The sequence below is a fragment of the Pectinophora gossypiella genome, chromosome 3 (assembly GCF_024362695.1).
Source record: "Pectinophora gossypiella chromosome 3, ilPecGoss1.1, whole genome shotgun sequence".
Classification (NCBI taxonomy): Eukaryota; Metazoa; Arthropoda; class Insecta; order Lepidoptera; family Gelechiidae; genus Pectinophora; species Pectinophora gossypiella.
The window spans coordinates 1,160,733-1,186,913 of NC_065406.1; the positions used below are offsets into that span (position 1 = coordinate 1,160,733).

General features: G+C 37.3%; 2 protein-coding genes across 4 annotated transcripts in view; one reads left to right on the plus strand and one right to left on the minus strand.

The window, feature by feature from the left end:
* LOC126382227 (innexin shaking-B) overlaps positions 1-21,945 on the minus strand; it is a 196,873-nt gene extending 174,928 nt beyond the window's left edge. Inside the window, exon 1 of one of the 2 annotated variants that reach the window (XM_050032015.1) lies at positions 21,689-21,945. The gene's annotated coding sequence lies outside the window, so the exon portion shown is untranslated. Of the gene's footprint in view, positions 1-21,051; positions 21,201-21,688 lie in introns of those variants that run through there. The other variant, XM_050032013.1, reaches the window with a different exon arrangement.
* LOC126382225 (tRNA (adenine(58)-N(1))-methyltransferase non-catalytic subunit TRM6) overlaps positions 1-26,181 on the plus strand; it is a 460,488-nt gene that overhangs the window by 205,268 nt on the left and 229,039 nt on the right. The window lies entirely within an intron of this gene.

Genomic DNA, 26,181 nt, shown 5'->3' on the forward strand with positions numbered 1-26,181 from the left:
CATGACATGGCTCTTGTAACGACTGCTAACTTACATCAGTAAGTAGTAACCGGGACCAACGGATTAATGTGCCTTTCAAAGCACGGATCATCTTTCCTTCGGACGATCACAAAGTGTTTTTCGTGATGAGTCCCCGCCGGGATTTGAACCCGGGACCTCCGGATCGTGAGCCTAACGCTCAAACCACTGGACCACGGTGGCCGTTTATGTATGGAACTGAAAATAATTAAAAAAAAAACAGTATAATTTTCATGAATTTTCCGATAGAAAATTTCACTTATCCCATGTATATTTTTAATTTAGTTAGAAAACCCGGGGCTGCAGCGGAATGCGCAGCGGTGAAAAAGCGGGAAAAATACTCAGCCCTCGCCCAGCAATATATTTTCGTGCCGTTCGCGGTGGAAGCTGCGGGCTCCTGGTGTGTGGAGGCGAAGGCATTTGTGGCTGAGGTGGGCCGGCGATTGAGAGAACGTGGCTATGACGCCCGCTCCGGTTCGTACCTTGTGCAACGGTTGTCCATCGCTATCCAGCGTGGAAACGCGGCTAGTTTGATGGGCACCTTTGCGCCGGGAATGACACGAGGTGGATTATTTGAACATGACGCACGTGCACATAGACGTTAATTCACTGATGTTGGATTAATTTAAAATTCATTTAATTAACATTTTTTATCTATGTGTAATTAGACTAAGTTAAGTTTTTATAGTTATTTATGAATTTTAATAAAGAATTTGGGTTTTTAATTTTAACTGCAGTGTGCACTAACACAGTTGTTTCGACCATTATAGTACCCACACCTCGCCGAGTTTTCTGTTAGACCTTTTTTTTTTTTTTTTTGACGTGACTTATTGTAGATTTGCCGCAGATGGCATTAACTACTTGGCCGGACAAATGGGGAGAGCTGAAGGCTCTCACCCGGTACAACGTTTAAGACAACAGGCCTGAGGGTGCCCAGTTGGGCGCGAACCTCGGCTCAGGGCGTCGTCTGAGAGGAAAAATAATTGAAAGAATTAATCGACCCTAGCGGGTCGATAGCGATAAGCGCTGAATGAGGGAAATCGTCGACCACGCCGGCGGGGTCGGTATCGGGGTCCTGAAGTGTTTGGTGTCGCGAGCTGATTGGCTGCCTCTATGGCTAGGGACTGTTAGACCAAATGACAAATTGTAGCTGTGAAAATGTAAATATAAAAAAAAATAAACAATTTAAAATTCACGTTCATTTTGAAGCCACAATCGCCGTCTACACATTATAACATGCCTACTTTTTACCCCGGATATTTCCTGTGCGACTCCCGAGGGATGCGACTTGCCGGGTATGAACCTGGTTTTTACGGCCGTGTAAGTATTTTACTGATATACTGAAAGGGAAGTGAAAAAAAGGTGTAATCTAATCTGTATAATGTAATCAAGTTGTAAAAAGCGTCTTAACATAACACAGCATAAATGTATATAGGTGTTAGTGACACCGCACCGTGCCGAATACTTAGGGGAATGATTCAATCCATGATTCAGAGTTAACATCCAGTGGAGTTTTCCGTCGCAAAATTCACACGTTTATGTTTTTTTTTATTTTCGCTTCCAATACTACTGTACGGAAAATTCCTCTTGATATCAACTCAGAATCATGATTTGAATCATCCCTCAAAGTTTTCAGTATAAATTAAGTTCATCTTTTTTGGGGCTATGTACACGTTTTTACAATAAAATATCTTTATTTAAGAGCTGCGCTCTTGTCGGTGGAGTAATCGCCTTCATTACTCCATATATAGAATAGAACCACGTCTGAGAGGAAAAATATTTGAAAGAATTAATCGACACTAGAGGGTCGATAGCGATAAGCGCTGATTGAGGGAAATCGTCGACTACGCCGGCGGGGTCGGTATTGGGGTCCTGAAGTGGTGTCGCGAGCTGATTGGCTGCCTCTATGGCTAGAGTAATCAGGTGATCAGGATCGTCCGTATGTTATAGTAGCCTCAGTAAACGCAGGCTAAGGACGTGGCGGACGAGCCGCATATTCGCTTGAGTTTTCTGATTATAGACTTTAGAGATTCCACTAAAGTGCAGCTGAATATGTAACTTATTCCAGTCAAGTCAAAGTCAGGAAACAAGGTTGCATTTTTATGTCATTTACTTTATGCCTTGCGACATTGAATAAAGATAATATCATATTGATCGTTACGTCACAAAAGTCCATGTAAGAATAAAATGTAATGCAATGTAATGTAATGCATGTGTGCAAGAATGTTATCAATGTATGCAACTTCTCACGTTTGAATTGGAAGATCAATTACTTTTTCTACCGTGTGGGTTGAGAGGTGGATTACCAACCCATTAATCCTGGTGTCAGGGTTATTATTGAGCCTTCAAAAGAACCTGATATGGGCTCATGTAACGACTACTTACTTACATCAGTAAGTAGTAACCAGGACCAACGGCTTAACGTGCCTTCCGAAGCACGGATCATCTTACTTTTTGGACAATCAGGTGATCAGCCTGTTATTTTCTAATCAAACTAGGGATCACAAAGTGATTTTTGTGTATGTGTCGGGGTTTTTAACCCGGAACCAAATAAAATAATAATAATAATATACATACACATAAACAGCCTATCTACGTCCCACTGCTGGGCACAGGCCTCCCCTCAATCAACCGGAGGGGGGGGAGGGGGTTAATAATAATAATAATAAAATACTTTATTGCACATACAAAACATTTACAGGATAAACTAACCAGGATTGGGATTAACTTATCTTCAAACAAACTTAAATAAGTAATTCACGAAAATATTATAGTAAATAACTTTAGAATAGGGCGCCACACACAAAAAAAAGACAACAACATCATATAAATCAATAATAAATTTCCATTAAAACAATTACAAAAAAGCAAGACGAATGTTTGTCGAAATGATCATAAGGTGGTGGTGGACGTCCTGAGATAAAAGGGCCTCACTCAACACAAGTCGCGGCGTGAACCACGACGCTGATATTATATGGACCCTGTTGGGTGACGAACATCGTGTTCCATAAACATGTGTTAATGGTGTACATACATTATAATATAATACCAAATTACTTTAATAGAAATAGTGTACATAAATAAAAACACTTTCAAATAGAACTTCTAACAAACATACATGTCAGAACGTCGCTATGGACAATATGTATAGCTTAAAGCTCCATAAAGCTTGTATTCATTTCCCTTGTGGGCACAGACCCATCTTTGTCGGAGGAAGGATAGAATGTAGGGGATGGTCTCTGTTTAATTAAAACAACAAAATAGTAGGATCTTCCGGTAGGTTACGAGTTGAAAATATAAAACTAAAAAAAGTATTATTGATTGATTGAAAACTAATATTTAGTTTTATAACCTTAAAGGAAACGGAGTGAATTGAGAAACGACTTTTTAAATGTCGAATGAAACGACTTGTTAAAAATGCAAACTTAGCAATAACTTCAGCTTAAATACTGAGAGTCATAACAACATAACATGGCATCACGCCTGTGGCACTGAAGGGGGTAGGCAGAGATGTATAGCACTCACTTCTCGCCAGCTGTGTTTAAGTCCCGCGAGCCTAATGCCTTTAATTATTTTAAAACAATAATTTTAATCGAACTTCACTCCCATAGACAAACCGAGGATTTGGTTTAGTGGGGTTTTATTGTATCAATTTTTTTGTGGATCCTTATGAAAAATTAAAAAAAAATACTTAAATCTGATACTGATCAGTTCTGGGAATAAGAGTTGGTAAAATACTAATGAAGATGATCAGTTCGAAACGAAACATACTTTTAACCGACTTCAAAAAAGGAGGAGGTTCTTAATTCGACCGTATATATTTTTTTATGTTTGTTCGGGGATAACTTCGTCTTTTATTTACGTAAAATTCATTCGTACCTTACACAAGATCATGCCGATACCCCGTTGGGATAGGCAGAGATCACGCAATCTTCACGAAAAATTCGCCCTTTTCGTAAATACAAGACATGAAGCAGCAAGAATGTCCTGTGCTAATTATTTGTGGGCAATATGAAAATCGCCTCATTATGGAGGTCCACGCCATTCCATCACGAGGGTTGGTGGCCTTTCCGCCCATTCGACTGATGTGTGTGCGCACCGTGGCTTTATGGAACCTAGAATGGACTTGGATAAAAAATGTTAAATGTTGTAACGGGTGAGAGCCACTCTACTCGCGCCGTTAGCGTGCTAGGCCTGCTGACTCGCTGGCATTGAAGCTATCTTCTTCTTCTCATCGTGTGAGTTATGAGGTGGATTACCAACCTCATCAACCCTGGTGTCAGGGCTATTATTTAGCCGCCAAAGGCCCCTGACATGGCTCTAACGACTACTAACTTACATCAGTAAGTTACTACTTACTCCCGGGACCAACGGCTTAACGTTCCTTCCGAAGCACGGACCCACACGAAATTACAATTAACAGACACGTACAAAGGACAGAAAAGTAATAAAAATACAAAATGTGGTCATAACAGTCATGTGGCGGTCATTTTTCACTTTTTACGGTCACGAGTATTAATATGTATACACTTTGGTACCATGTCACATTAACTTTTTTGACAAATTGAACTATAAGTCTCACTAAATATCAAATATGTTAGTGCGACAGGGCCCTAAAGTGGGTACGTTATATTGCTCATGACTGTACTTCCTACGTTGTTTCCAGTGAACATAGCTCTGTGAGGCGTCGTTGCGGCGAGCTACCCGCAGTCGACCTTATCAGCACCCTATTTAGGGCTAAGTGTCCCGCAAATTGCTATTAAATAATATAATATTCGCTAAGCTGATACGTAATGAAGAAGGGTTCCCGGGGAGGAGAGGAGTGCTGGAAAAATGGCATCTTCAAACTGGATTAGGATGGATGAAAAATTGTTAAAGAAAATTATTTTTTTAGACAAACCTGTGTGATCAGCTTGCTTATGTCTTAACTAAACTTGGGACCACAAAGTGTTTTTGTCCTTGGGACCCCCGGGAATCTTGGGACCTCTAGGTCGTGACCCCAACGCTCAACTACTGGATCAAGAAGATCATCTGATTATCTCAAAATACAGTTTATCAGGGCTTTGTTTTTTTAACTCTCCAATTAGTCCTTACAGTCATGGTATAAGAAAACCATGCTTACAGTTACTTATATTATTACCTATTATTTTTAACGGCTACCGAGGTACAGTGGTGGAGCGTTGAGCTCACAAGCCAGAGGTCCTGGGTTCGAAACCCGGTTGGGACATATCACAAAAATCATTTTGTGATCCCTAGTTTGGTTAGGACATTACATGCTGATCACCTGATTGTCCAAAAGTATAGTCCGTTCAAAAATGATCTTCATAAAAGGTAAACAAACCTGTTACTACAAAGAATGTTCGAATTTCACCTAAACTACGCAAAGTATTCTTCTAATAACATCAGTAGCACTCAATAGATGTATGATTTCTTAACTCAATGTGAAATTAACGTAAAATAATTATTAAAAACACATTTTTTCATGTAAAAACAAAAATCAAACAAAACCTCACACAGAAAAGTTGACTTCATAAATTCTTGTTAATCTGTGTCTAGCTGTCAATTTGACGATTAGTGATGAGACATTTCATTCAGGTCAGGAAAACGAGTCAGTTCCGTGAATAACTTAAGTGAGTGTACTGTACTTAATAAGCCGAAATGCGCAGAAAAAATGACTTTCAAAGTGAGTTAGTGTAACCACAAAGAAACATACAATATATATTCAAACAACCCAAGAGAGTCAGTTCATTTTGATAAAATAACTTGAGCTAAAATCAATTCAGCACTTCACTAATATGGAGTTTGACACAGATAAAAAATATCGGCAGCCATATTTGTTTACCTTTTATGAAGATCATTCTTGAACGGACTATAAGACGATCCGTGCTTCGGAAGGCACGTTAAGCCGTTAATCCCGGTTAATACTTATTGATGTATGTAGTCGTTATATGAGTCATGTCAGGGGCCTTTGGCGGCTCAATAGTAACCCTGACACCAGGGTTGATTAGGTTGGTAATCCACCTCACAACCCACACGATAGAAGAAGACCTGTTGTTTTGTTATACTATGATTACAGTTATCTATTGACGCAAGCAACTTTGTGTGTGTGTTTTTTTAATATTTTTCCGTGTTTTGTTTTATATATGTTACTGCGTCCTCCTAATAAACGTTTCTTTATTTCTTTCTTTATTAATCTCGACGTCTAGGTCAATACAAGACCCAATATTTACCAAAAAAAAACCCTAACAAATCAATTGTACTTTCAACACCAGAGCTATGCGTCTCAATTCGGCGCGAAACACCGCAATTTTTCCAACAAATAAGCTAGGAAGATTTATAATGCTGACTCGTTCCTCCATGGTCCCGGTGCGTCGATTAACCGGCCCAAGAAAATGGGCCCACAACGGCCCGGCCCACAGAACTGCCCAGATAAAAATCCGGACACCCTATATCATGGTATAACGCGACCCGGGGTGTTAACGAGATTTCGCGCAAAAAAGGTATTTAAGAATTTTGCTCTGAAATTCTTGGTTCTTCGTTGATAATGTCAGGTGTAAAACTGGATTAGCCAATTGAGCCGGGGGATGGAGGAAAGTAGCCTAGGTGAGAAAATTAAATTTTCTAAGGAATAACAGCCTCCGTGGTCTAGTGGTTAGAGCGTCAGGCTCACGATCTGGAAGTCCGAGTTCGATTCCCGATTGGCACATTGTCGAAAACACTTTGTGACTTTGCATGCTTCACTATTATCATACCTAACTATTCATTTAACCCTATCACGGACAGGGACCATGGGTCATTGATGGATCATATTAGGTAATATGACATCTTGGAATCGGAACGTCCGTAGACGTTCTGTCCTTGAAAGTGTTTTAAGTAACAGACAATTTATTCAAATTAATTGATGACAATGGCTCATCACCTATTACGTTGGTAACAGAAAGCTCGGTGATGTGTAGGCACTTCGTTCATCTTGCGACATATGTACCTCTGACTACCCCAATTTCGATATAGTCATGAGCTTAAGTTATGTTATGTTGATGACAATGACAACAAAAAATTCTGACTATATAGTTAAAATTCTAACTTGAAACGTTTTTTTATTTTAAATCCCGAACTTCTCTCTCTCTCTTTACTTAACAGCTGCGCTCTTGTCGGTGGAGTAATCGCCACTCCTCTCTTCTTCCCACCAAATCCTTCACCTCCTGATACGACACGACCTGCATCTTTTCTTTTATTTGTTTCATAAATGTTCTCCTAGGTCTACCTCTTCCTCTCTTCCCTTCAATTTTTCGTTCTATGATGTTTGTTATAAATGAATAGTGTCGTATCAGGTGGCCAATCATATTTCCTCTCCGGTTCTCTATAGTCTTCATTATGGTTCTCCTTTCTTCAACTCTTTCCAGCACTTACACCGAGCTCTTTCCCGAACTTCTATAGTTCAAAAAAAAATTAAAACAGTAGTATAGTACTTAGTTTTGAAGGCCAGTGTAGATAACTATGGCCATTGTCACTGAAGGTGTTAAATAAATCCATTCCCTCTGTCCAAACTTGTATCGGAATGGCGTGAAGCTACATACAATATCGGCCGCCGATCTCATAAACACGGTTTGTTCCCAGTAGGGCTGCCCGCTTTGTTTAATACGCTTTTATATTTTTCAGACCATTGGCTATGTGGGGTATGCCCCTGGTAAGGTCTTTGTTGCGTCTCCACAATGTTATGGCTCGTAAACTCCGCCAAGATACTGCCCAAATGGTCCACTGTCCACATCATCCACTAGCTACACTTGTGTGGTTCTTCTAACTCCTTGTAAAATAAGCTTATGACTATATGCCAATGAAAGACTTTCCAGAGTACGGTCCTCAAAATCAATATAAGTAGATGGCTTATTTGGAAATATATCCCAAAACGCGGCGCAACTCTCCCGTATTTAATTTAATTTCCCTGATCTACTAACCTAGTATATAAGTTTTGTTATTAACAAATTGTGAGTCCTTGCAACTTGAATAAAGAATTTAATAATAATAAAAATTATTATTAGTATACTTATATTATTATATACTTGAAAAAAGAATTATAATAAAAATTACTATTATTGTAAAAAAAGTAACCACGGGTCTTGAGGCCAAAACCTACGATGAGATCGAATCCTTATTTCAATAATAAATTAAATTAAATTAATTTTTATTACGGGTAACTTAGACCCAGGTTGTTAGTAACAATGATTTCTTACTCACTAATATTAGTATTACATAGATACACAATACACACACATACACAATAAAATTGAAATAAAAATAAGACATTTATTTACTGCTCCTGTACAAGTGACTCATGGAGCAATGAGTCATGTACGGACAGTCCAGCCTACTTACAATTATGCTCAGGATACTGTTGGGGCTGGCGCGGATCCTACGAGTCAGTGATGTGCATCGTTTACGCATTGTGGTGTAAAAGCAGTCGACCCGCGCCTCAGCGAACATCCCTGACGCGCTGGAACGCCGCCGCGGCAGCCCCATCAGCACCCTGAACGCGTTGTTATATTGAACGCGCAGCGCGCTGTATTGTTTCTGCGTGAAAGTAGCCCACAGGCCGCTTGTATAGAAGGTCGTACAGTAAGCTCTGAACAGTGTCAACTTCGCTTCTTTAGAGCAAAGCGCGAACCTGCGGGCTATCATATTCGCTCTAATAGACAGCGCTCTGCGCTCTCGTTCAATATCAGCATTGTCTTTAAGGTCCGAAGTTACAATGTGCCCTAGATACTTAAATTGATCCACCCTCTTCAGTGGAGTCCCATTTAGGAGTACTGGTGGAACATGGGGCAGACATTTATTTCCAACCCTAAAGACCATGCATTCGCTTTTATTAACATTGTATTTCAGACCATGATTGACGGCATACTTTTCACAAATGTTAATCAACTTCGCTAGACCACATACAGAAGCACTCAGGAGCACCATATCGTCAGCGTAACTAATGTTATTAACACAAATTCCATCAATATAACAGCCGACACGGGTGCTCCCGAGCTCCCCCACCAGGGCATTCACATATAAGTTGAACAGCTTAGGGGATGTTAGTCCCCCCTGCCTAACTCCGCACTCCAATGTATACGGCTCCGAGAGACTGCCCGCCCATCTCATAACATTGACCTGGTTATGATACCAGTATTTAAAAATACTAACAAGTTCGGCAGGCATACAAATGTCTTTTAGTTTTTGCCATAGGATGTCATAACAGACCAAGTCAAATGCTTTGGAGAGGTCCAGGAAGCACGCATACACCGGAGTTTGCCTGTCAACATAGTACCTGACAGTCCGCTTCAAACTCAAAATGGCACTATCAGTGGAAAGGCCCGGTCTAAATCCGAACTGATTGTCGTGTAACTTCAAAAACTTGTCCAGCTGAGAGTTCAGCAAACTGTCAAGCACTTTTGCGATTACCGTGGCAAGTGAGATTGGCCTGTAATTTGATTTGTCACCGACATCGCCCGTTCTGTTTTTAACAATTGGCACCACCACAGTCCTCATCATATCGGCTGGTATATAGGAGTGCCCCACACAAAATGTGTAGAACATCGCGAGTACTCTAGTTAAATGTGGACCAGCATGCTGAAGGTGCTCAATACTTAAGCCATCATGGCCAGGCGATTTACCTCCCGACATACTCTTTATGGCCTTAAAAACCTCTTTAGCTGTGAATCTAGTACACACACCCTGAGCCTGCCTACCCTCTAACACCCCACTTTCCAGATGTGATGTCCCCAACAGCGATTTAGCAGTAAATGTCTGCTTAAACATTTCAGCTATGCCTTTATGTTCACTTATGCCCTCGACACTTACAGGTAGGCTAGGTCTGCTGTTCTGCTTTTTAGTCGACTTCCAAAAGTTACGAAAGTCACGTCTAAAGTGGTGCGCGCCAATAATATCCATTTTTATCTGGTCTTCATGCTTCTGACACCACTTCAACCGTGACTTGAAAATTCTTCTACTTTCACGCATATCATCGTAAACACTACCTGAAGTAGGTTCACCGAACCCTAACCACACTTGAAATTTACACTTAGCCTCTCTATGTGCCTCGCTTACGTACTTATTCCACCCTATTACGGGCTTTTTCTTATTAACACGTTTGTGACAGTGACTCAAACTAGCCGCCATACATATAGAATTTGTTATGTCTTTATACATCTTGTCAATTATAGTTCTATGCATCGGATTCTCACATACAGTATCACAACAATAACGAAAATCCTCCGGAAAATCTATCAGTTTTAACTGCTCATTACATACTTTATTATATAATATAATTTGCCCCTGTCACGCCAAATAATTTTATTGATTTCATTTTTTTCAACATTGATTACCTTCTGTTTAATTAAATTTAAATTACATTGGACAATTAAAGGAAAATGATCCGACCACATTACATCGTACTTCACAAATACATTTAAAATTGAGCTTACAGCTGATTTGGTGGCCACACAGTGATCCAACCATCTCCGTGATCCGTGGATTTCACTAATATAAGTATATGTATTAGATAATAAACCCAATTTCTCAATGTCAGTACAAATCCAAGCCTGCTCATCACAATAACATAAAAGTTCATTGTAGAAGAGTTCACCAGGGTGTGCGTTAAAATCTCCGAGAATGTACACAGATTCGATATCGTTACTTTCAACAATGGCGCTCACCAGACTAAGACAATCCGTGAAGTCTGTCAAGTTATCCATTGCGTCCGTAGGCATGTACACACTCAACACCAATAACGACCTTTCACACAGCGATATTTTTATTGCACACACTCGCGGGTTAGAGCATTGCACAATTGACACATTACGAAACACGTTTTTATTCCATAACAATGCAAATAATAGGTGATGGACTTATTATTTATTCGTAGGTGATGGATTAAACACACACGCAGGCACACACATACAGTAGTAATTAGATAACATAAGAATAGACTTAGCAAAAATTGTGAATAAAATGTAAAAATAAAACTATGCTACTCAGATTATTAGATCTAACTGGGAGTGAAGAGCGATGCCTCTTAACAGACTTTGTAGTCAAAAAGGAGTCATCATCATGTAAAATAAAATTGTAACTCTGTTTTAATAAAGACATTTTATTATTTATTATTATTATGGCACTGTACAGTTATTCTTCGTTTAACCTTCTAATTTCATGGATAACAGACATATCCATCACGGGCCGGCCTGGCATTGCAGTGCCGCCGGGATCGGTCCACATAAAACCTGGAACATGTCTGGACGGTTATGTTGCCGAATATTCAAAGAAGGACTTTTCAATTATGTATTATGTTAATATATAATTATGTATATTAACTATGTATATGTGAAATAAATAAATAAATAATTGGCGTCAAAAACACTATAGATGGCGTGATTAAGTTTTTTCTAATTTCATGGATAACAGAGATAACAGATATGCATCTTTCATTTTTGTTTTTGGGTACAAATGATGACGCTTTTTATTACCAGGTACAACACATCTACTACATATTATTATTCTGATCAAAATAAAGAGAAGCAAAAATAGGTAGCATCATAATTATAATACACTAGCTTTTGCCCGCGACTTCGTCCACGTGGAAGGATTTTCCAACTAATTCCCGTTCCCGTGGGAATTTCGGGAATTCCTTTCTTAGTGCACCTCTACGGTAACTAAGCTACGTCCCTTCCAAATTTCAAGTGCCTACGTTTAGCCGTTTAGGCTGTGCGTTGATATACTATGTCAGTCAGTTTCTCCTTTTATATATTTAGATAGTGTGATCCTAATATCAAGCAACAATTATGTTTTATATGCTACCGCCATTACATTGTATTTATGTATAATTTTGTACCCGAGTAATGAGAAAATAGGTACCTACCTAATTATCACGTTAAATCTGTACTGCCCAATCTATATTTTCTCTGGAAGACGTAGCTTGGAAAGTCCGTCATTGAATTATACTCCCAATTTTGTTATACTTTGGCTAGTGTTGAAAGTATATTTATTAAATTAAATATTATACATGTCTTTATTATAATACGATTACAAATTAAATTTAAAAAAATAATAATTAAAAAATAAAATTGAAAAAATAAAATAGAATAAATAAATAAAAATCAAATAATAGATTGAAATTGTTATTTTTTAAATTCAATTGTTGAAATGTATTTAAATATTTTTGAATAATTAATGTTATAACTTACAATATTCACATCGTACCTATATTACAATTAAGAAATAGGTATATTTCAAATAAATCAACTAGTCAAATCAGTTACTTTTTACTAAACGTGAAAACACATAATTACTGTGTGCGTCAAGCTAGCGGCCTCAAAAAAAAAAATGGGCACGAAAAAATAATTTGACCATACCAAAAAATAGTACTCTTATTGAAAAAAATAGTACCTGTTGTAAAAAAATTAGTACCATCACGGTTCTGGATTTATAGCCATGTTTTATTGCACTTGCTAGCTTGACGGTGAGCGAAATTTGGCGAGAGTTAACGACAAGGTAAGGTCTTTCGCTTTGATTTAAACGCCAAAAAATAGTACCGAAATAGTACTTACCCCTTGCAAAATACCGAAATGATTACTTCAACGGTTCCAAAGTTATAAAGGCAGTTCTTTGCTCCCGCTGGCTTGACGTTTTGAAAATACCTATTATCTAGGGAACGCTTGCATACTTCAGTATGTAACTAATTTCAATAAACTCGTATGAAATAGTACTTCCTACCATCATAATTTTGATCCGATTCTCTTTCTAGAAATATGTTAAAAAATCATCATAACCTATGCCATACATTTGTTGTTGATACAGTCACGTAGACAATTACATAACCTCACAATTTATTCGTAAGTATTGCCATCGCCAGTATTGCCATTTTGGAGGTCTACCCTACCATTTCTTTGCACTTCAGAGTGTTGCTATTACAAAAAATTGCTATTGCATACACCCATATGCAATAATTTTAATAGAAAATGGCTGCATAGGTCTAGTTCTTATTGAAAACAATCTGTGATTTTAATACATCATAATACATTTTTAATCAGCTGTTTTATTTTATAATTTATACCTTCATGTTCAATTTGTTACGGATCGAAGTGTTTGTTAATAAACAATTTGCAGTATTTGTAGAATAACTCAAAGAGTTTCAACAATGATATTACTTTCATCTGATAACCCTGGCACTTCACCAATTTTTACCCAAAAATGGGGAAAAAATACTAAAATCTGACAACATTCTTCTTGAGCATGTGTAATAATTTTGTTCGCGACTGTACCTGTCTTGATAAATGTATGACATAGGTTATAATGACTTTTTGACATATTTCTACAAAGAGAATCAGGACCAAATTATGATGGTAGGGAGTACTATTTCATACGAGTTTATTGACATTAGTTACAAACTGAAGTATGCAAGCGTTCCCTAGATAATAGGTATTTTCAAAACGTCAAGCCAGCGGGAGCAAATAACTGCCTTTATAACTTTGGAACCGTTGAAGTACTCATTTTGGTATTTTGCAGGGGGTAAGTACTATTTCGGTACTATTTTTTGGCGTTTAAATCAAAGCGAAAGACCTTGTCGTTAACTCTCGCCAAATTTCGCTCACCGTCAAGCTAGCAAGTGCAATAAAACATGGCTATAAATCCAGAACCGTGAAGGTACTAATTTTTTTACAACAGGTACTATTTTTTTCAATAAGAGTACTATTTTTTGGTATGGTCAAATTTTTTTTTCGTGCCCATTTTTTTTGAGGCCGCTAGCTTGACGCACACTAATTACTACGGAATTTGTATGGAAAAACATACTTAGTCGTCATAGAAAAACGTGTTAAAATGTCGGACGTATTATTACATTATTCTTGATTAAAATTCGTAAATAAGTTAAATAAGTACAAAAAAGAAAATGTTTTTTGGCAGTTTTAGATCTGTGTTTATTTATACGTAGTTATAAGAATTTCATAATTTATCTTGAACCTACTACACGACCTAATTATAATGTAGGTACGTTGTATGTATTGGAAGTACTTGTAAGAGTCAAGCAAAATATAGATTTCAAATAGATAAGCCAGGCTAGAGGCCGAACCACGATAAGCTAACTGAGACGACTGCTTTGAATCTCTCGTGAATAACCTGAATAGAACGGGTAGATGGATATTTATTGACATAATTCAAAACCTATTTATAGCTGAAGCATCGGTGAGATTGCACAAATCTAAACCTACCTTTAACTTCTTCTATCGTGTGGGTTGTGAGGTGGATTACCAACCCCAACAACCCTAGTGTCAGGGTTATTATTGAACCGCTCATGTAACGACTACATACTTACATCAGCAAGTAATAACCGGGACCAACGGTTTAACATGCCTTCCGAAGCACGGATCTTACTTTCGCACGATCAGGTGATCAGCCTGTAATGTCCCAACCAATCTAGGGATCACAAAGAGATTTTTGTGATTTGTCCCCACCGGGATTCAAACCCGGGACCTTACCAAGCGGACGCCGTGAGAAACGGGCTAACGGAGATGATGGAGCTTCAGAAGAGAATGTATAAGCTGTGAATGTTACTTTATCTAAAGACCTAGATAGCCACAGACAACACTCCTCGTCAACAACAACTCTATTGTTATGGCGTGACGTGTTATAATTCGCTGCAGCGTTCCACACGGCTGCACTATAACAAAGTTTAACAATACCAGTTTTCATTTTGGACCGTTTCCTGCAGATATGATGTAGTGCAGCGCAGTCCGTATGTGTCTGTCGGAAATAACGCCCTAAGAAATGAAAGAAATGTTAGACTGGGTGACGTATGTACGTACGGACAGATTTTTACGTTATCTCGCTGTTAGTAGACTGTTGTTTACTAGACGTGTAGTGTTGTGGTTAGTAGGCTGTTATGTTATGTTCGTTTACGTCTAAAAGGTCTATCTCTACCGTCTTCTGTATTTCCGAATGCATATAACCTGAGTGCTTTCAAGCCCAGAGTGAACAGGCTCCTTCTGGGCGAGCTCCATCTTAGGCCTCGTCAATGCCTTCAGGCAAGTCTGGAGCCAAGAGCATACTCATCAAAGGTAAAGAAGGGCAACTTTGAAGCAATTTATGTAAGAATCAATATTGAAAATTTGATGCGCATATAAAAGTAACATAGTTCGCAACATAGTAGGCAACATAGTTCGCTCGACCATTACAGACGGCGTTACGGCTCACCTATCACGTTGGCCTAACAGAAAGCTCGGTGAGGTGTAGGTACATGGTTCATCTTACGATGGGTATACCTCTGGCTACCCTAATTGGGATATAGTTGTGAGCTTTTGTTATATATTCGAAACGAGACAGGTGACACCTTTAACAAGTCACCGTATGGATCACCTAGATACAAACGTAAGGACTATCCCGGATAAGAATCCGGTATAGTTTCTAATACTAATAGACAAGTACATTATTATCAACAATTACTAAATTTAATTTACGGTTTAATCAACAAACGCAGGTAAGACCTAGAAGCCGTAATGAATTGTCTGTTAAGCTAAGTATAACTTAAGGCGTACTTAAGTGTCACATTCAACCGCTATTTTGTCATCCTGAGAAATACTAAAGAGGAAAACATTTAAGTACTTTGGAAGATTTTCATGTTTTTTTTTTTATTATGTGTATATGCTGTTGGCATAGAATAAGTTATAATAGATACTACGTACGGTCACGAATTCTAATATGTATACACTTTGGTACCATGTCACATTAACTTTTTTGACAAATTAAACCTTACGTCTCATTAAATGTCAAATATGATAGTGCGACAGGGTTCTAAAGTGGGTACATGATATTACTCATGACTGTACGGAATGGTAACTATGGTAACTCTCCGCCCCGCACCTAATGGTATCCAGGGCCGACTTCACCCCCTCTAGATAATTTTTGCTTATCTTTCAAGAATTTTATTTACTTACAAAAAAAATAATCATTGATAAAATATCTCGAGAGCCGCAATATGAAATCCAATTTATGTCATTATCATAAATTTAAGAGCCACGCTCTTGTCGGTGTAGCATTTTCCATTCCAGTCTATCAAAGGCCAATTCCTTGACTTCCCTATAAGACACGACGTTAACCTTTTCTTTAATCTGTTCCATGTAAGGTCTTCTTGGTCTTCCCCTTCCTCTCTTTCCTTCTAGCTTTCTTTCTATGATGTTTTTAATAAATTCGTCGTGTCTAGTTAATAATTATATGTAATTTATGTAAGTACATCATTATAATTTGTTTAACTCCATTTTGTTGATTTGCTTTGAATAAGCTATCTGCTCTGGATTGATGGATGTGAAGGAAGCAAGAGAAGTGTGTCACAATTGAAACAAATGTAATTCCATAGTCTCTGCTTACCCTGGTGGGGAATAGGCGTGAGTTTATGTAGGTATAGATAGACTCTAACGAGCGTTAATAGTCTAGTTTCCAACTAGTCTAAACAGTTACTTTTTACTGAACGTCAAAACACGAAATTACCACGGAATTTATATGAAAAAGCAATCTGTGATGTTACAGAAAAACGTTATAGAATGTCGGACTTATTATTACGTTTTTCTTGATTAAAATTCTTAAATAAGTGTAATATAAAAAAGAACAAGACGGCTTTAAATCTGTCTAATTTAGTTATTTAATCATCAGAATTTCGTAATTTATCTTTGACCTGGGATACTGTTGGTAATATCAAAGTCTATATTATAAATTATACTGTACTTATTATTTTTTCCTATGGCAATATTACAGGACTTTACGCCACGAAATTTGCCGACGAGGCACGTTTTCTTATATTTCGCTAATTATGTAAATATTTCCTAGTTTTTAATATAATACAGTCCACTTTAACATATCGAAAAGGTTTTATTTACCGGAGCGACACAACAGATTCCAACAGATACTACCCAATTGTAATTTTAGCACTAACTTAAAATAAAAAAATGGTGTCTGCAGGAATCACGGTGAGATATCCCTTCTCTTATATCCCTTTGAAACGCCATGTAAATAAGCTGGCCACTCCAGCAGATTTACTCTATAGGAGTAAATCATGAGTCGATGTCAATAAGGCTATAAGGGGTCATCAGATAGCGCTAACGGCTGGATGAGGCAGCTGACAAACTACCTTCTTCCGCCTATGTCACCCTGGTACTTCCTAGCCAGGGGGGACGATTTATATGGGCTTTAAAGGATTATAAAATCCAGTTGATATTGACGAAGTGGCGTTTTGACGTCGAGTTTTATAAGAGATTCTCAAGTATTTAATGCCATTGAACATATGTGATTAAAAAATATATCTTTATTCAGTAGGTAACGTACTTTGTATTGTCATTTTTTACACAACGAACGACTCATCCGCCTAAAACTAAAAAACGCAGCTTCCGGGGAAAAGAAGCTGCAAGTAAAACTCTACACGTTCTATAAAAAAATATAAAATATTATTATACAATTTCGGACAATCAGGTGATTCAAGCCTGAAAATTCCTTACCAAACAAAGGACAGACAGGTGGGACGTATATAGGCTATTTATGTATGTATGTATACAATTTAGTTATTTGGCTGCCTAATATTCCGGCCAAGTAGTTAATGCCATCTGCGGCAAATCTACAATAAGTCACGTCAAAAAAAAGCTGCCTAATATCAGTTCCCAGACAGTTAATCCCATGTATTCAGGTTTTAGTTTGATGAGTCTGTTTTCGGTACACTAAGACCTTGGGTATTGGGTAGTTATTAAGATAAAACATAGATATAGATTTTATACAGTGTGATAAGAGAGAGATGTGGTGTAAAAAAATATATAGTGACTAAGATTAAAAAGGGCATGTTAAGTTGGTTTAGACACGTAGGATGACGGATAATAGGATTACGAAAGCAGTATATAAAGCGAAGGTTGGTGACAGGGCTCGCAGAGGAAGACTTAGAATGACGTACATTGACCAAATTGAAAATGTCCTTAGAAAAGGTTCAGTACGATCTACTCTGAACCAGCGTGCGTGTATGAAACAATTGATGAATGTGGAGGAAGCAAGAGAAGTGTGTCAGGATCAAAGCAAATGGAATTCCATAGTTTCTGTATATGAATTTATGTATGTATAAAATATACATATACCTACATAAAAATTGCTTCATGTAAACAGAATTCTTAGCAAACGATTGAATAGAACTTACGTTACTTTCTACAGTCTCGTCATACTCTAATTGAATGAATCAAAGCGGAATTTCAGTTTCACAAAGTTATTCTGCAGCTGCAGTTAAGTTTTTGGCGATTCACAGAGATAGCGCAAATATTGTAGGTATGTAATTATATTAAATGTACGTAGTTATTACGTTTACTGCTTTTGAAAGCTTCCCGGCAGTAAAACAACGCAAAACATATGTAAAAAGAGGTTTGTTACCTAACATTTAGGCAGATAAGACCAGAGTACGAAAGGAAGAACAATTTGAAAAAGAAAAAGCAGCCAGTGTCCCCGATTCCTGCAGACACCTCCTAATTTTATTTTAAGTTATACCTGTCACTTTCTTATCCGTCGAAAAGGAAAGGGACGGACGATTGTCAACAAGTTAATTTTAAAACGAATCATATTCATATCATAAATAAATAGGAGGTTGGTAATATAAGGTAAGTAACACATATGGACCCGGATTGGGCACAGCAATTTAAAGGAGAGTTACAGCATTTTTTTTGGCTTAAACATAATAAATAAGAACAAGTATACATAATTTAGACATAAAACTAAAGTAAACAACTAATCATTAAACAAAAAGAATGAATAACCCGTGCGAATAAAATGGGCATCTCGCTAATATGCAATCTGTTTGACGTGCTGTTTACTTAATTCTGTCGGGTTATTAGGATGTAAAATTTAAATAATTAAATTAAAAAATAAATTATGATGTAAAGTTTTTAGACGGTTGTTTTGACGAGTATTCCATAAATTTTATGCCCGTCGATTACCCGTCCCTTTCTTTTTTAACGGATAAAAAAATGACAGGTATAACTTAAAATAAATTTTGAGGGCGTCTGCAGGAATTAGCACCATTGTCTTTACTAATAAAGAGTTTTTACAACGGGAACATTTACACTTTGAGAACATTTCCAGAGCGACACATTACTGGTTGAGTGACTAATGATATGCCGTAGTTCTTCATATTCAAATCCATACTAATATTATAAATGTGAAAGTCTTCTTCTCTCGTGTGGGTTGTGAGGTGGATTACCAACCTCATCAACCCTGGCGTCAGGGTTACTATTGAGCTGCCAAAGGCCCCTAACATGACTCATGTAACGACTACTTACTTACATCAGTAAGTAGTAACCGGAACCAACGGCTTAACGTGCCTTTCGCATTTATTATTAGTACACGCTTAAACCGCTGAACCGATTTTGATATGGTACGGAGATAGTCACCTGAAAGGGTCTGAGGGAAAACCTGAGAAACGCCCCCGCGCGCGATAATCGAAGTCCACGCGGGAGAAAGCTAAGTAAGGTAGAAAATGCCCTTCATTACTTTGATTGAATACTTAATAAGAAATCATAATCATATTTTATAGGAAAAGATGGTATTTTTCAACTCAGACTCAGCATTCTACCTACCTTAGAGCATATTGGTGTAACTACCAACCTATACTCACACACGTATACACACATTCACACCACACGCACACAAACCACATACACTTTCACACTTCACACTTATTTTTACTTTAATACCGTAATGTTACCAGTTACAATTAGTATATAAGTACATACGTAGATTGGGTAGGCACCAATAAAAAAATAATTTAAGTGAGAATAGAATTAAAAGTCCATTCACATTTCAAAACCCTAGAAACTGCTATTAGTTCCCGTCAATAACAAATGCAGACATTTGACACATCATTACCAAACCGCAGAAGCAAGTTTAAGCCAATTATAACAGATTCAAACATCAATAAATTGTAAGTGCCGGGGGACCCGTTGATGGACCCGAGGACCGTAATGGCTGGGGGCCTTAATGGCCGGGGGCCCCCAGGCCTCGTCATTAACTCGACGAAACTGACCAAGTGCTGTAAAAAGTGAAACGATATTGCCTACAAGACCTTCAAGGTCTCGATACAAATCAATCGAGAAGTGTAATCAGGTTATATTTGGGTAATATAAACGAATATTGAAATGAAATTATTTAGTTATTTCGGTCATTCACATATCTAGTTATATAAATGTGTTAACAAAATACGTATGCATTATTATGCACTACGTTAATAGAAAACACATATTCGAAATTCGAATTCTGAATTAACATGGATGTTTCAGTCAAGTAATTTGAATAATTTATTTTTCTGGAATTCTAAATATCGGAAGTCATTTTGTACATTTTAGTTTTTTTTTTAATAATAGTCTGTGATTGTGTGAAGTTCAGTCTGCCTTACATTATTTTGTAGATATAAGTCTAATCTAAATATTTAAATATATTGTAGTATATTAGTTATATAAGATCTGTTTTGGTGAATGTTTAATAAATGCATTTCGTTTGATTTATAAAATGACAGCCAAGAACGAAGTGGCCGCGTGCTATTTGGTTCGAGTTGTGATGATGAAATAAAATGAAATTCTATAAAACAAACTCATCAGTCGGCTCTGACCTCTGAAGTTTGTTTTGCATTTCAAACATTCAAATAAAAATGTGAATAATTCTTCTCAGTTGTATGATAAATGTTTTCCTCTGTCAACGGTTTCGCAATTACAAAAACATTCACAACAGTCTCGCCAGATTTCAGCATTCTTAACAAATTACAATATTGGAGAGACAGGAGGACAGATTACGAATTAAAAATGTACAAAAACAGCAAAATAGAAGTTAATCGGATTGATACAAATTGAAACGATTTATTCCAACAAATGTTTGCCTCCACTTCTATAAACAACTGAACGACCCATCCGTCTTCCGCAGCTCGCGGCAAGTTACAAATTCTACGTTTTCAAAACTAAAAACATTTAAATTCGTTAGTAGAAAAATTGGAAAACTTACGGTCGCTGGTCGACGGGCGAAAACTTTTCGCCGCGAACCCGTACAATGAGCTATAAAAAGCTACATCGCAACACCGATTTATCGGAACGTCAATTTATCATAACAACCGCGCGGAGACACATTTCAAAACGTCAAAACTAAAATAGGAACACTTGTTTGGGCGCAAACACTCGCCACGTGTGCCGCCCCGCGCTAACTAATGATATCTGACGCGAAAACAACCTTTTACACTTTTTACCAACAAATTCCTAGCCATTTCGCAGCCGAAGGTGTCTCAATGACGTCGTTTGTTCAAATAAAATACAAACTCAGTACTCCCGCTTTGATGTTCCATGTTGTACTGAACAGCGCATAATTCACCAATAAGTCTTTAAAACTAGGCCAACACGGTATATTTCGTGAAATGACACAATTCTCCACAGAACATCGATTTAAACATTGATATATTGTTATTAAAAGATTCGAATTTGTAAAACGAACGTCTGGTAGAAAGTTTCAGGGCATATTTTAAGGCTAAAGTCGTTATTTGAGTCAATAATTCAAAGAAAATGTTGGCAAAATAACAATATACCTATAAGCATTAATCAGTTCGTGAGACATTTTGTTAATGTTATCAATGTAGGTTACTTGAACGCACCTGAAGGAAAAGCGCGGGAAGATCATCTGTCAAACGCGCTGAAGCACCGGCTTGCCGCCAAAACGTTCCGCCATTCATACAAAAGCATTCACACACGGTCATTGTTCTTCACTATCACTGTAGGTGTTTTATAGGTACACTTTCACTGTCATTATTATTTTTTATAACTTTGGGGTGATCTCGGGGTTTATTTCAATTTAAAGGTACTTTTCCGAGGTAGATTGGAGTGGGCAGCGCGTAGGTGTCGACCAACGCGCGAAAAGTTGTAGGGCGGACTGGAAGCCGCGGCGATATGTCGCGCGTATTTTTCTATTCCACCGGCTTTTCTTTAGTGAATCGTATCATATATGTTTGTGGACAGTGGGTCGAGCTATTTATAATTGTCCCTAAAACCTCGCGAGTTACGATCGGCCAAATATTATGCCTATTGAAATGTTTTGTGACATATCTCTATTGTGTGAGTTATTTACACTGTTTGTTTTGAATGAAATGCTATTTTCGGTTTAAATATTAATGAGGTTCTTTGAAGGAAATGCAATAAAAGTTTGATGCAGAACGTAGTGTCTCGGGAGACGTGTGTACCAAAAGTAGCAATGAATAATGCAGCGAGTGAATTTCTCATTCGTTAGATAGAGGTACTTACACCCGTGCTATACGCTTCTATTTATACTTATGCAGTTCTGTTTTGGGCAATGTACTTAATTATAATTTTAAATAATGGAACGTACATTTTAGAAGGTATGACGCGAGATACGAAAAATAAATAATTATTTCTACTTGGTAAATATATTATTTAAATTAAAAATTCGAATTTATTATTATTTATTCATTTCGGTATTTATCCAAATAATGTTAGTTATAAACAACTTATATTCTAATGTTAGTAATAAACGTACACAATTTAAAACTAATACATTCGAGTGACACTAGGATCGATGGCATCTGCATCCAGCCAGCGTGTATAAATTAGACGCATTTTTGTTTTTAGGAATTGAAAAATTTAAAAAGAATAAATATTGTTTATTATAAAAGAACGCCACATACAAAAACATTACTTAAAATGTTCACGAAACAATTACAAAAAGGATGTTCGTCGAAATGCCATAAGGTGGTGGTGAACGTCCTGATATAAAAGGGTCTCACTGAGCACAAGTCGCGGCGTGAACCACGACGTTGGTATTGTGTAGACTCTGCTGGAAGGCACGGACGTCGTGTTCCATAAATATGCGTTAATATAATACTAAATTACTTAAATAGAATTAAGGTGTAAATTCATGAAAATGTTTGTGTATTTTTTTATTATTTTCAGTTCCATGCTTTTGCGACGGAAAATTCTACTTGATATTAACTCAGAATCATGGTCTGAATCATCCCCCTCAGTATTCGTTACGATGTCACTAACACCCTGTATAGAATTATGTTGCTACCTATATTGCTTCTCTTTATTTTTCTTTCTTCTTCATATTTCTCTTTAAGTAATAAGGAGCGAGCGGGGCACAAATCATCGAAACCACGTGATATCAATTAAGTATTCACATTTAAGTCATGCCCCAACCACAACAGGCTAAGATGTTAAGCTGTTGTGAATGTAAGCATAAATCATATAACTTTCAATTTAACTGCAGCAATACAGGCTCAAGTTAGAATGAAGGACAGCCAAAATACCTGTGTGGAGTTAGAGCATCGGTAATTGAGGCAGGTAGGTAACAGTGCCAGAAACCAACAACCTTCAGGGTACATATTTTGTGGATAACTGCAATGCGCTCATTTCTGATTTCTGATGAATTAAGTTTTTTGTTTTTCAAGGTTCTTTATTGGTGAAAATAAATATAAATGTTGACTCACAAAACATCATCATCAGCCCATTAACTTCCCCACTGCTGGGGCACGGGCCTTCCCTATGGATGGATAGGGAGATCGGGCCTTAAATCATCACGCGGGCCCAGTGCGGATTGATGGTTATTAACGACCACTAATGCAGCCGGGACCAACGGCTTAACGTGCCTTCTGAAGCACGGAGGAGCTCGAGATGAAAAGTTTTTGTGGTCACCCATCCTATGACCGGCCTTTGCGAAAGTTGCTTAACTTCAACAATCGCAGACCGAGCGCGTTAACCGCTGCGCCACCGAGCTCCTCAGTCAGCGAGAAACATAACTTCAATTTAAATTAAAACGTTTTCAGGCTGTACCTTTAAAAAACTTATAAAAGAAAACACATAAATTGTATACATCTTTACCTACACTATACACTTCACTGTGTAACTCACTGTACACTTTATAATCAACTTGGACGACGATTATTTTTGTCTTAGGTAATAGATAAATTAAGTGAATAGCAGAAGTTGACAACTTGTGGTGTCAGTAATTAGACGCCTGACCAGGGCAGTCCTGGGTTTGAGTCACTTACAGTCATGAGCATTATCATGTACCCACTTTAGAACCCTGTCGCACTATTATATTTGACATTTAATGAGACTTACGGTTCAATTTGTCAAAAAAGTTAATGTGACATGGTTTCAAAGTGTATACATTTTAGTACTCGTGACCGTACCCACTTTAGAACCCTGTCGCACTATCATATTTGACATTTAATGAGACTTACGGTTCAATTTGTCAAAAAAGTTAATGTGACATGGTTTCAAAGTGTATACATTTTAGTACTCGTGACCGTACCCACTTTAGAACCCTGTCGCACTATCATATTTGACATTTAATGAGACTTACGGTTTAATTTGTCAAAGAAGTTAATATGACATGGTTTCAAAGTGTATACATTTTAGTACTCGTGACCGTACCCACTTTAGAACCCTGTCGCACTATCATATTTGACATTTAATGAGACTTACGGTTTAATTTGTCAAAGAAGTTAATGTGACATGGTTTCAAAGTGTATACATATTAGTACTCGTGACCGTACCCACTTTAGAACCCTGTCGCACTATCATATTTGACATTTAATGAGACTTACGGTTCAATTTGTCAAAAAAGTTAATGTGACATGGTTTCAAAGTGTATACATTTTAGTACTCGTGACCGTACCCACTTTAGAACCCTGTCGCACTATCATATTTGACATTTAATGAGACTTACGGTTCAATTTGTCAAAAAAGTTAATGTGACATGGTTTCAAAGTGTATACATTTTAGTACTCGTGACCGTACCCACTTTAGAACCCTGTCGCACTATCATATTTGACATTTAATGAGACTTACGGTTCAATTTGTCAAAAAAGTTAATGTGACATGGTTTCAAAGTGTATACATATTAGTACTCGTGACCGTACCCACTTTAGAACCCTGTCGCACTATCATATTTGACATTTAATGAGACTTACGGTTCAATTTGACAAAACGTTAATGTGACATGGTTTCAAAGTGTATACATATTAGTACTCGTGACCGCACCCACTTTAGAACCCTGTCGCACTATCATATTTGACATTTAATGAGACTTACGGTTCAATTTGTCAAAAAAGTTAATGTGACATGGTTTCAAAGTGTATACATTTTAGTACTCGTGACCGTACCCACTTTAGAACCCTGTCGCACTATCATATTTGACATTTAATGAGACTTACGGTTCAATTTGTCAAAAAAGTTAATGTGACATGGTTTCAAAGTGTATACATTTTAGTACTCGTGACCGTACCCACTTTAGAACCCTGTCGCACTATCATATTTGACATTTAATGAGACTTACGGTTCAATTTGTCAAAAAAGTTAATGTGACATGGTTTCAAAGTGTATACATTTTAGTACTCGTGACCGTACCCACTTTAGAACCCTGTTGCACTATCATATTTGACATTTAATGAGACTTACGGTTCAATTTGTCAAAAAAGTTAATGTGACATGGTTTCAAAGTGTATACATTTTAGTACTCGTGACCGTACCCACTTTAGAACCCTGTCGCACTATCATATTTGACATTTAATGAGACTTACGGTTCAATTTGTCAAAAAAGTTAATGTGACATGGTTTCAAAGTGTATACATTTTAGTACTCGTGACCGTACCCACTTTAGAACCCTGTCGCACTATCATATTTGACATTTAATGAGACTTACGGTTCAATTTGTCAAAAAAGTTAATGTGACATGGTTTCAAAGTGTATACATTTTAGTACTCGTGACCGTACCCACTTTAGAACCCTGTCGCACTATCATATTTGACATTTAATGAGACTTACGGTTCAATTTGTCAAAAAAGTTAATGTGACATGGTTTCAAAGTGTATACATTTTAGTACCCGTGACCGTACCCACTTTAGAACCCTGTCGCACTATCATATTTGACATTTAATGAGACTTACGGTTCAATTTGTCAAAAAAGTTAATGTGACATGGTTTCAAAGTGTATACATTTTAGTACTCGTGACCGTACCCACTTTAGAACCCTGTCGCACTATCATATTTGACATTTAATGAGACTTACGGTTCAATTTGTCAAAAAAGTTAATGTGACATGGTTTCAAAGTGTATACATTTTAGTACTCGT